At 34.2% G+C, this 10,927-nt stretch overlaps 1 pseudogene; it reads left to right on the top strand.

Moving 5' to 3' along the window:
* The first annotated feature begins 323 nt into the window (after nt 1–323).
* LOC138814309 (phosphoserine aminotransferase pseudogene) lies at nt 324–1,098 on the top strand (annotated as a pseudogene).
* The last annotated feature ends 9,829 nt before the right edge of the window (nt 1,099–10,927 follow it).

The following is a 10,927-nucleotide window of genomic DNA, read 5'->3' as shown; positions in this document are numbered from 1 at the left end:
CTGGCCACCTGAGAGTGCTCCCCCCGCCTCCATCTTGCCTTTAAATACCCAGAGCTATTTGACTTTATTCTTGTTCTTCCCTGTCTTGGTATAGTAAGGAGGGCAGCCACTGCAGCAATAAAGAGTCCTAACCTATTTGTCCTAGTGTTGGGGTGTCTTGTTGGGAAATTGGGGTACTACAAAATTGTTTGGGCTTATCGTAATAGTTTCCTTTATTAATGTGTACATTAAAGATATAAATATAGCAGCTGCACTGGGGACGCAGGTAGTCATGTGCTCTGTCCTCCCCTCGCCAACTCTCTGTCTGTGCCAGGCTGCCCGCCATGGATGTCTTGAAGCAGGTGGTCAACTTCGGGCTGGGGCCTGCCAAGCTTCAGTGCTCAGCGTTGTTAGAGATACAGAAAGAATTATTAGAATACAAAGGAGTTGTCATTAGTGTCCTCGAAATGAGCCACAAGTCATCAGATTTCGCTAAGATTATTAACAACACAGAGAATCTCGCACGGGAATTGTTAGCCATTTGGAAAGATCTTCTAACTTCCTGTCCAAACCAGTGGGTTTTTCCAAATTTGGTGTGATTTTTGCTGGTTCCCAGAAGAAAGTTGGCTCAGCTGGGGTCACGGTGGTGATCAGCCAGGATGACCTTCTGGGGGTTCTCTCTCAGAGAGTGCACCTCGGTTCTGGAATACAGAATGCAGGCTGGTAACAGCTCACAGTCTAACATGCCTCCAGTGTTTCAACATCTATGTCATGGGCGTGGATTAAGAATGGCCGAATGGCAGCCATGGAGAAGCTGAGTGCCATCAAATCTCAAATGATCTATGAGATTATTGACAATTCTCGGGGATTCTATGTATGTCCAGTGGAGCCTTGAAGTAGGAGCAAGATGAATATTCCTTTTCGTATTGGCAAAGCAAAGGAGATGACGCATTAGAAAAATGATTTCTGGGTAAAGCACTTGAACTCAACATGGTCTACTTGAAAGGGCACAGGTCAGTGGGCGGCATCCGGGCTTCTCTGTATAATGCTGTGACGGTTGAAGATGTCAAAAAGCTGGGCACCTTCATGAAAAACTTCTTGGAGATGTATCAGCTATGAACACACTGCCCAGCATATACTCGGCCTTTGACCAATGTACAGAGTTTAGAGTAATGTGGGAATGGCTACAGAAACTTAACTGTGGTTTTTGTTTCGTTTCGTTTTTGTTTTTGTTTTGTTTTGTTGTTTATCTAAGTGAACATACTTATGATAGAGTCTTCTTTTCAAAGAATAACAACAAAATAACCAGCTATGGGACCACTAGCCAATGGCTACTCCCCATTCTAACTTGAACTGGAAGCATTTAAGAAAACAACAACAACAAAATAACAAAACAAAACAAAACAAACATTCTAACCAATTCCCTTCTATTCTGTCTTTGCTGGTACTTTTTATTTTCCCCCTAACTAGATCTTAGTCTTTGAACTTGTCCAGACTTAATTGTGCCTGGTGCAGTTAGTTGCAATTCAAGTCATGTGAACTCACCACATGAAGGGTGGGGGGCTCTTAAGGTGCTGAATATAGACAGCAGTGGGTCTCCCCAGCTATTGTGTGTGGGGGAGCATCCCAACTATTATTAAGGCTGGTGTTGACCATTTGTGAGTGTAGGAAAAAAGTATAGATCTTTTTACTGTTATAAAGATATAAACACAATTTGCTACGTACATATTTATATAGCAAGGTCTTTTTAAAATCTCTGTTTATATATCTCAGCCTTTGTATTTCTTTCTTTTTTTTTCTTTTTTGTATTTCTTATAAAGCTGTTCTCTGTGATGAATGTAGAGACTTCCTTCCAAGTGAAGACTCAGCCTCCACTTTCTAAGCTGCTTCATAGAGAGTCCACAAGTTACACCTTATCCTTTCAATAGGTGGAAGAATTGGCAGGTTTGTTCATTTTTTTCCAGTATGGCTCTGCACTAAACTGTGTGGACTCCCTTGTGCTGCTGTCACTCAACTGGTTTCTATGTAGAGTTTGACAATATTGCCATTTTAGTCTTTCCCCCATTGTGTATCTGTTGTTGTATTTTATGTTGAAAATGTAAAGAAAATTAAAGTCCTAAATCATTAAAAAAGTATATATATATATAAAACTCTATATATTATTCAATGTATATATAATATCCAATAATTATTTAGTGAAAATAATAAGTTAAATCTGTTTGATAAGCTAAATCAGTGTAGTGTAAAGAAACAACATTTCTTTTCTATTGTTTGGAACAGGAAAACTAGAATTCTTGTGACCAGGATAATGCATACAGTACATTTGCTTTGCTTCCATTTTTTTTCCATTTGCACTTAGAGGAGTTTCTGGTTTAAACATTCTGATGTCTAGACTCACGTCATACAACATTATTAAAGTTACCCAGAAGACTAGTGTGCAGGTTGTGCACAGTGGGTGCAATGGAATAATGTTATCCCACATTCTCTGGTTTCCAGGGTTGATATCTCTCTCTCATTGATGCTGTCAAGGCCTTTGCAGCTTTGTAGATGGGAGGTGTTTCACTCTTTCTAAACCTGAGCCTTGAGGAATGTTTAGCATCCATTTCAACTCTGCACTACTAAAAGCAAAGTGGGTGGATGCAGACTTGCTCTGCAGATTCTGTAATTAGAAGAAATAGGTAAGTTGTAGAATTGAAACACCCTCTTAAAAAGTACCTCTGACAAAGATTTATGCAAATTGCTTTCATGTGGCAAAATGGAGAATCACGGGAAAGTGGAATAAAATTGAGGAATAATGTACCTGGCTGGGAAATTGGGTTTCTGCTCAAGGTATGTACTAAGGATGTGGCAGCATTCCTTTGGTAGTGATGGAAGCATTCTACCAAATGCAGCCATAGCCATAATCTTAAAAAAATGCAGTGATATAGATTTTGATCATTACATTACTTAAATAATCACCCTAGGTATATTAATATCTGTTACATTTCTGAAGTTAACTAACCATTGCTAAGATATAGATTTATTACTAGAATAATCAAAATCAAGTAACTGAGCTTGGCATACATTTTTTAAAAGCACAAATTAGTCTGTAGAGAAGAAATTTTAATATAAATTATAGCAGACAAGGTGAAAACTATAGTATTGGTGTGTAATGGGCTTTTTATTTTTTAAAAAAAGTCTAGAGTGATTCAATGAATATATATTATTGACTGATTGCTCTTTAAACATCTTAGTAAATGTGAGAAGGGTATCAGCATGAAGGAACTGTAGACACTTATTTTGGTAGATAAAGTAAGCTTTTCAATCTAAATACCACAGAATAGCCTCTGTAATTACCAGGAATGAAAGGAAGGATTTTCTCAGCTGGAATCCTCTTTATAATACAATTGACAGAAAACTATTGGGACTGAAAATTCCACTCTATTCTTACTTTGTACCGAATAATTAAAATTTTAAAGTCATAACAATGTCTGAAATTTAATTTTGATGGAAAAATAAAAATCTTAAGTGAAATAGTACATTCTCCTAACTATATCATTACAATTTGATTCAAATATATACACACTAGTCAAGAAAAGTTGTCCTTCAAATGTTTGTAAAAAAAACCCACTATTCTAGTTTTTGTTCAGAAGATAATACATAAGTAGGCACCTGTGTTACTATCTTCTCAGCCAAATTTAAGGCAAGGCGTTTCTTCATTGGCATGTCATACACCAGACATTACTGAATCTTCTAAAGGGTCTCCAAAATTTATCTCAAACTCTGAACTATATCAATTTCTGAGTTTTAGGTAAATTCAAGTTTAAAGAAAACCATTAGTAATTTTATTTTGCACAATGAAAGGCAAGCTATGAATCTGATAATTTAGCTCACTGGTAAAGTAGTACCTAGCATGCACAAAGCCAAAAATTTGATCACAAGCAAAGAAAAAAGACATGGCAGAAAGAAACAGAACAGGGGGTGGGGGAGGGCGAGAGGGAGAGAGAGAGAGAGAGACAGAGACAGAGAGAGAGAGAGAGAGAGAGAGAGAGAGAGAGAGAGTTTCCTGAAGTATGATGTAAATCAACACAAAACAAAAACTTGAATCAAATCCAATGTTAGCAAACTCAGAATTTACAATAATCTTACATTAAAATGGATTTAAATTCTAACTTATTTTTCAAATCAATAATTTATTTTAACTCAATAACATTGATGAACCTTTGCAAACAATTTTTAAATAATAAACATTTTGAAACATGAAAAAATAACATATTGATGATAAATTTATAAGGTTTTTATAAACATACATTCATTTTTATTAAATTCTTTTCACTAAGTATAAGCCAGAATTAGTTTCATTGCTGTTTACAACATATTTTTGTACATTGGAATACTTTATATTTGATATTATTAGGATCTCATGTAAATTTGATTAAGAGATCACTTACGGATATTGTAATAATTATAGCAGCATTTGATATTTCTGAAGCATCTAACATTTCAACATTAAGGCAAAAACTGATAACATTGTTACTAATTTGGGTTCAGTTTGTTTTCAGAAAAAGCTGTGGGTGTATTTTGTGTATTTTCAAAAATTTACAATGACAGCATCTACTATTTTTTCATTATCAGACTATTTGACTTGCTTTGAAAAGGTTCTTGAGCAGCCTTTTATACCATCTGCCAGTGAGATGGGAACGTTTGCCTAAAATTATTATTTTATGCACTCATTACAAAGTGGGTAGTATGTCACCCTTATCACTTGCATGAGGACATAAGAGGCTGTTAAACTAGACTGTGCTGCAAATATATGTAATTTACATAATGTGATAAAGTAATATTTAAAATAAACAAGGCTAAAATGGATTTTAAATCATTTTAATTTTCCATTATTTTGGTCAGTGTCATAGTCCTAAAGGGCTTGAAGCCCTTGAAATTGATTCTGATTACAATCATTATGGTTTTACAATGAAAAGTGACTTTGCACAGGAATACACCATCCATCACCACTGAAAATGTAATTCTAATAGACTAGAACCCAGCAATGCTAATTCAATCACACAGATATTTTAAAGATACTATATTCAGTTGGCAGCATTCAGAGCTGCCAACTGAAAAATATACCAACAGATTTTCTGTTTATATTGTCTAAATAACATGTAGGACGCTATAGTGAAGAAGCAAAATATAATTTCTGAGGAATTATGTATTGTAGGGAGCTAGCAAATCAATTAACCTACCTGCATTTATTCCCTTATGAAGAATTTATAAGTTTGTTTGATGGTTATAGAAATGAGAAGACTTTTCTCGAGTGCCAATATGATTAAGTAGTTACTGTTCTTTGAAAGGCACATTTGAAGTTTACCCTGAAGACAATCAAGAAATGGATCAACTTTTTGTATTTACTGCACACACACACACACACACACACACACACACACACACACACACACAAACACACACACACACACACACATTTATAAAAAGATAAAAATGCATATATTAAGTCTATGACTGTCTGGAAAGAGGTTATGTTTTGTTGTTTGTTTAGTACTTCAGTTCCCATATGTGTAGTTGTATAGTTACTGATATTTTTAGTTATCCCAAAATAAATAGTATAAACATATTTTTTTGTAGTAAGCTTCTTTTTGAGGTCCATTATCAGAATGACTTTTGGCAGTTTCATCTACAGCCTAGCAATCTAAAAGCCTCACTTGTGACGGAAGTGAACAGCACAGAAAAGTCAAGTAAAATAAAGAGGAAGGGATATGAGAAAAAAAAAGCCATGGTTCAACTCTGAGATTCTATTTATAAAGGCCTAGGAAATCCAAGCTTTTGTTTGTGACATTTACACCAAGATCTTCCTAGTCTTAATCCTTTTTTATAGGTTACATTGAAAGTCTACTTTCTATTTAAATTTGGATAATTTGGATTGGCTCTAGCTTAAGCTTATTCCATTCAGCAGGATATTTACATGGAAGAAAGCAGTAGGAATGGAGTTGCCCTATCTCATATCTAGTTTTAGAGCATATTTTTGGGGACCCGTTGCAACAATTATAGTACAAGTCCCTATGTCGAAAACGAACTTTACAACTTTGGTGGGGGGGGCGGGGAGGATTGGGTTGCGGGGGGGGGGGGGGGATGGGAAGGGGAAACAAAGGAGGAGGCTACAATGCTTGATAAGAAAGGTACTCATTATCTTGCCCATGTAATTGTAACCCCTCTGTACAGTATTTTCACAATAAAAAATAAATAAAAATTTTAACAAAGGCCATACAAAATAAATTTGCTCACAAAACTTTTATTTTCAAAGTGAAGTTAACTGAATATGTATGGAAATCTTGTTCGGTTTACAAAGCTGTTGATAGTAACGATTACAACATATTCAATAGCAAAAATATAAGTGAAAGGACATTCTCTAATATTTAAAAAGGGATGATTATTAGTAAATGTGACTGGAACACATATTGCTACATTATAGGAGCTGAGACCTAGGAAGATAATGACTTTTTTCAAAAACTAATCATAAATATAAAAAGTATTTATTGTCTGTTGAATAATTTAACAATGGATGATTCATTTTAAATACAATCACATTTGTAACAACAGAATTCCTAATCAATAACAAGGCTTTCCTGGGGAGGTCAGCTTGTTGATATTACACAGAATAGCAAAAATTATTCCCATTATTATAAAAATCCTCAAAAAAATATATTCTTATCTTTCCCATAAATTCTACATGTACTTTATTGTGTGTGTCCTGTGTTCACATATATTTGCTAGCATTTTTTCTTAGTTTAAATATTTTTAGCATATATACTATCACAACATGAGAGGTCAAACATATTTTTATGATTATTAATATTCATGGATTTTTCTATTATCTTCAGTAGCAGGCACACTTTTGATTTAGATCTACATAGGGCTTAAACTGTAAAACCTTAGCATTTTATACATTCTTGTTTTTTCTGCCTGGGATTACTTCTGAATTACACTGGAGTGAATTATATTGCTTACTTGATATTTTCATTGTTGTTATCTCATGCCAGCTTCATTTCAACCCAAGAAGACCTGACAGTATGAATGTAGAAATAGTACATCCAACAAGACAGAAGCTTACAGGCACATTTATTTAACATCACTCTCCTGTGTTGCATTTTCATAATACTGACAGTTCTCATTGCCATTGTACTCCCTCACACCCAGTGTACTGACCCTGCTGCGAAAGACCTTCTGTTATCAAAAATTGATGCTAAATCCAAGCTGTTAGCAGCAGCTTTTTATGTAAGTGCAGTAAATTGAACAAACAGTTCCAGTGCCCTAGAGCCATGGAAAGGTCAGAAACAGCACTGACCATTAAATGATATCTATTAATTTTGCTCTGGAGAACCAGCTGCCCACTTAGGCAGTGATAAAGATAATTGCTTTGACTGTGGGGCCATTAAAGGAAGTTTTAAAAAATTTAAACAGTCGAAAGTGTGATAATACCTACTTAATGTATTAAGGTAAACATTAGGTTTCAAGTGAAAAGCAAGAAGGCAGGAAAGGGTGCATCTCTCTCTCTCTCTCTCTCTCTCTCTCTCTCTCTCTCTCTCTCTCTTCTCTCTCTCTCTCTCTCTCTCTCTCTCTCTCTCTCTCTCTCTCTCTCTCTCTCTCTCTCTCTATCTATCTATTTTCACCTGTGAAACAAACTCTCATGTGATTTGTGTCATAGAAATAGAAAGTTAAAATCTCTCATAGACTTAGTTTTCTGTTGTGCAAGCAGTTACCAAAAATTGTCATTTGAACATTTGGTGTAGAGTATGTTGAAATAGATTTACAGCCAGTTGCCTGTGGCTCATGCCTGTAATCCTAACTATTCAGGAGGCTGAGATCTGAAGATCTCGGTTCAAAGCCAGACCAGGTAGGAAAGTCTGTGAGCATGTTCTCTCCAATAAACCACTCAGAAAATTGGAAGTGGCACTGAGGTTCAAGTGGTACAGTACTTGCCTTGAGTGCCCAGTCCCAGAGTTCAAGCCCCACGAGCTATATACACACACACACACTCACACACACATTTACATCTATAAACTATATATTAGAAAAAAAGAAAATAACAAAACAACAACAGCAACAAACTACTTGTTTTCTACAATGACAAGTATATCAATTCCATCCTCAGAGCACATGAATTAGACATATTTATGTCTTCAAATTTAATGATAATCTAAATACTGAAGAACTGTCCATTTTTGTTTTTCACAGTGGGGACCAAACTCACAGCCTATTATATACCAAACAAGCACTCTGCCAAAAAAGAAATAACACAACCCTGTCCTTCATCTTTTGAAAGAGCAATATGTAATTAGAAGAAGCTAAATTGTCAATTGCCATTCAATCATGAAATAATGGAATTACATTTGAATACAGCTAATCTTGTTTTAAAAACTTAAAGCTTAAATACTGTATTTTATTGCAGAGTGGAATTTAGTGGTTTCTTTCATATATCTCCTGTCTCTTCTTTATTCCATATATATGTATATATATACACACATATATATGTATATATACGCATATATACATATATGTGTATATATACACACATATATATGTATATACACACATATATACATATATGTGTATATATGTATATACATGTATACATATGTATACATGTATATATATGTATACATGTATATATTTATATTTGTATATACTCCTTTATCCATTCGCACCTGAATTCCCCTCTTTGCTCTCTATTCTTTTATTTATTTTCATCTTTTCTTCTTTTATTTATTTTCAGCATTGCATTACAGATTCTTTTGATATGGACAATCTGCAAAATTTTCAATGGTACATATGAACTTAGTAAATTATAAAATATTAGAAAATTGGCCTTGTTCTCATTCATTATCCTTTGGAGCACCAAAATAAAATCCCTTGCACAAAGAAAACAGGAAATCTACCACCTTCTCAAAAAGACAACATTAAATAAGGTAGAAATGCATTCCTTAGGTATAAAGCAGACAATATTTGTCGTTCCTCTGAGGAATAACCCAGGAAATGTAATCTTTTTGAGTATAAGTAATTTTCCATCTCTGTTGACTTTGCCCCAATTCTGTGTATGAGGGAAAAAAAGAAGTATAAGGTAATGCAAAGAGAGAAAACAAATGTATTTCCTTTACTTTGTTTGCTTTACATACAATCTATAAATTCTATTAGTAAAAATGATTTCCTCAGCATGTCAAACCAATTAAGTCAGCCACAAATGGCAGGGTGAGAAATAATCCAGTTGGAAATGATGTCCACTAAAATAATGCTTGCTGACAACATTTAGTGCCATGACAGGATGGGAAAAACATGTGGCTTTCATGTCTCATACCCCTAATTATAATTAATTAGTATCTGATTGTTCAAAGTGTACTCACTATATTAGCTGGCTACCTTCCCCAACAACAAAAAGTAGTTATAATGGCAAGTAATGCTTCTGTTTCATAAGTTTCTTCCAATAAGAGTCTTGGGTGAACAAATATTTTAGAAAAATTAAACATGCAGCATCTCTACTTGACAAGATTTATCTTTGGAGAAATCAATATATACAAGATGCCATCCGATTCATGTTATATTCACATTTGAAAAAAATATGTAATTGTTTTTATTCTTGGAAGCTTAAGTGTAGTTACCAAATAATATACATGGGTACCTTATAGAATATAACTATTTTAACATTTCTATAATCTTAGTATTTGCATACACGTGCATAGTAAATACTTATTGTGATTTTTCAATTGCTCTAAGGCAAAGAGAGGGTCCTTCCTAAATTGTAAATGCACAATAGAGTACTATTTACTATATAGTCTTGCAAATATTCTGTAGCAATTTTCTAGTATTTACTTAAAACAGACTGAAACTTTGTTCCACTTGTAAAGCATGTCCTCCCTCCCCCTCCTTTAGCTCCTGAAAACCACCATTCTACTACTGGTATGTAAGTATGACTCTCTTAGATAGCTCATGTTAAACAACATTTGTTTCTGTGACTACCACACTATATTTACTATAAGCATTTCCAGGCTCCTCCATGATGCTGACTTTGACAGAATTTCCTCATTTTTTAAGATAAAATAATATTCCATTATATGTAAGATTTTCATTCTTCACACATAGTCTACGGGCATTCTTTTGCTTCCTTTGAGTTTTTATTTCTTTCCTTAGGGATATCAACAACATTTTCTTGTCTTTCAGGACTATTTTATATAGAAGAAATGAAGTAGGAATTATTGCCTTACTCTGATCTTAGCTTCTATTTTGACACCATGAAGTATGATGTTAATAGTGAGTTTTTCTTATATGTAATTTGTTGTGTTGAAGAACAGTGACTTCTGTACAGTGATCCCTCACCTACCACAAGAGTTACATTCACTCTGTGATAGGTGAAAATTCGCAAAGTTGCAGCATTAGATAGTCATTTGCAGTTCATTTATTATTACTTGAAGGATTTTCATCTTTCTCTGGAATGAATTCTCATGATAGGTGAGGCATAACTAATTACTTTTTTTTTTTAACTCCCCATACAGTGAAGCCTCAATAAGCAAGGGACAGCTGTATTTCTTTAGTTATTATCTACTGTTATTATACAAACATTAAACTTATGATACTTTTTTCTGACTCCATAGAGATGATGAGGTGATATATTTCCTTCATTCTGTAATTTTGTTTTACAGCACAAGTTGATTTGTATACATGGAACCATTCTTGAATCTCAGAAATAGGTCCCACTTATTCATGATATATGACTCTTCTACTATATTGTTAAGTTTGTCTTGCAAGTGTTTCGTTGAAGAATTTCACATTTACTTTTGCCAATACTATTGGCATGTAGTATGATCTTCTTTTAGTGTTTGTTTCTAACTGTGGAATTACTCTGTGTGCATGATTGTTAATTATATTTCTTAATATATGCTGTTTTGGGATGCAGGTATTTTGCTAG

The sequence above is a fragment of the Dipodomys merriami genome, unplaced genomic scaffold (assembly GCF_024711535.1).
Source record: "Dipodomys merriami isolate MVZ:Mamm:240054 unplaced genomic scaffold, mDipMer1.0.p SCAF_6, whole genome shotgun sequence".
In the NCBI taxonomy this organism is placed as follows: domain Eukaryota; kingdom Metazoa; phylum Chordata; class Mammalia; order Rodentia; family Heteromyidae; genus Dipodomys; species Dipodomys merriami.
The sequence above is the reverse complement of the archived record's forward strand: the minus strand, read 5'-3'. Positions and strand labels throughout refer to the sequence as shown.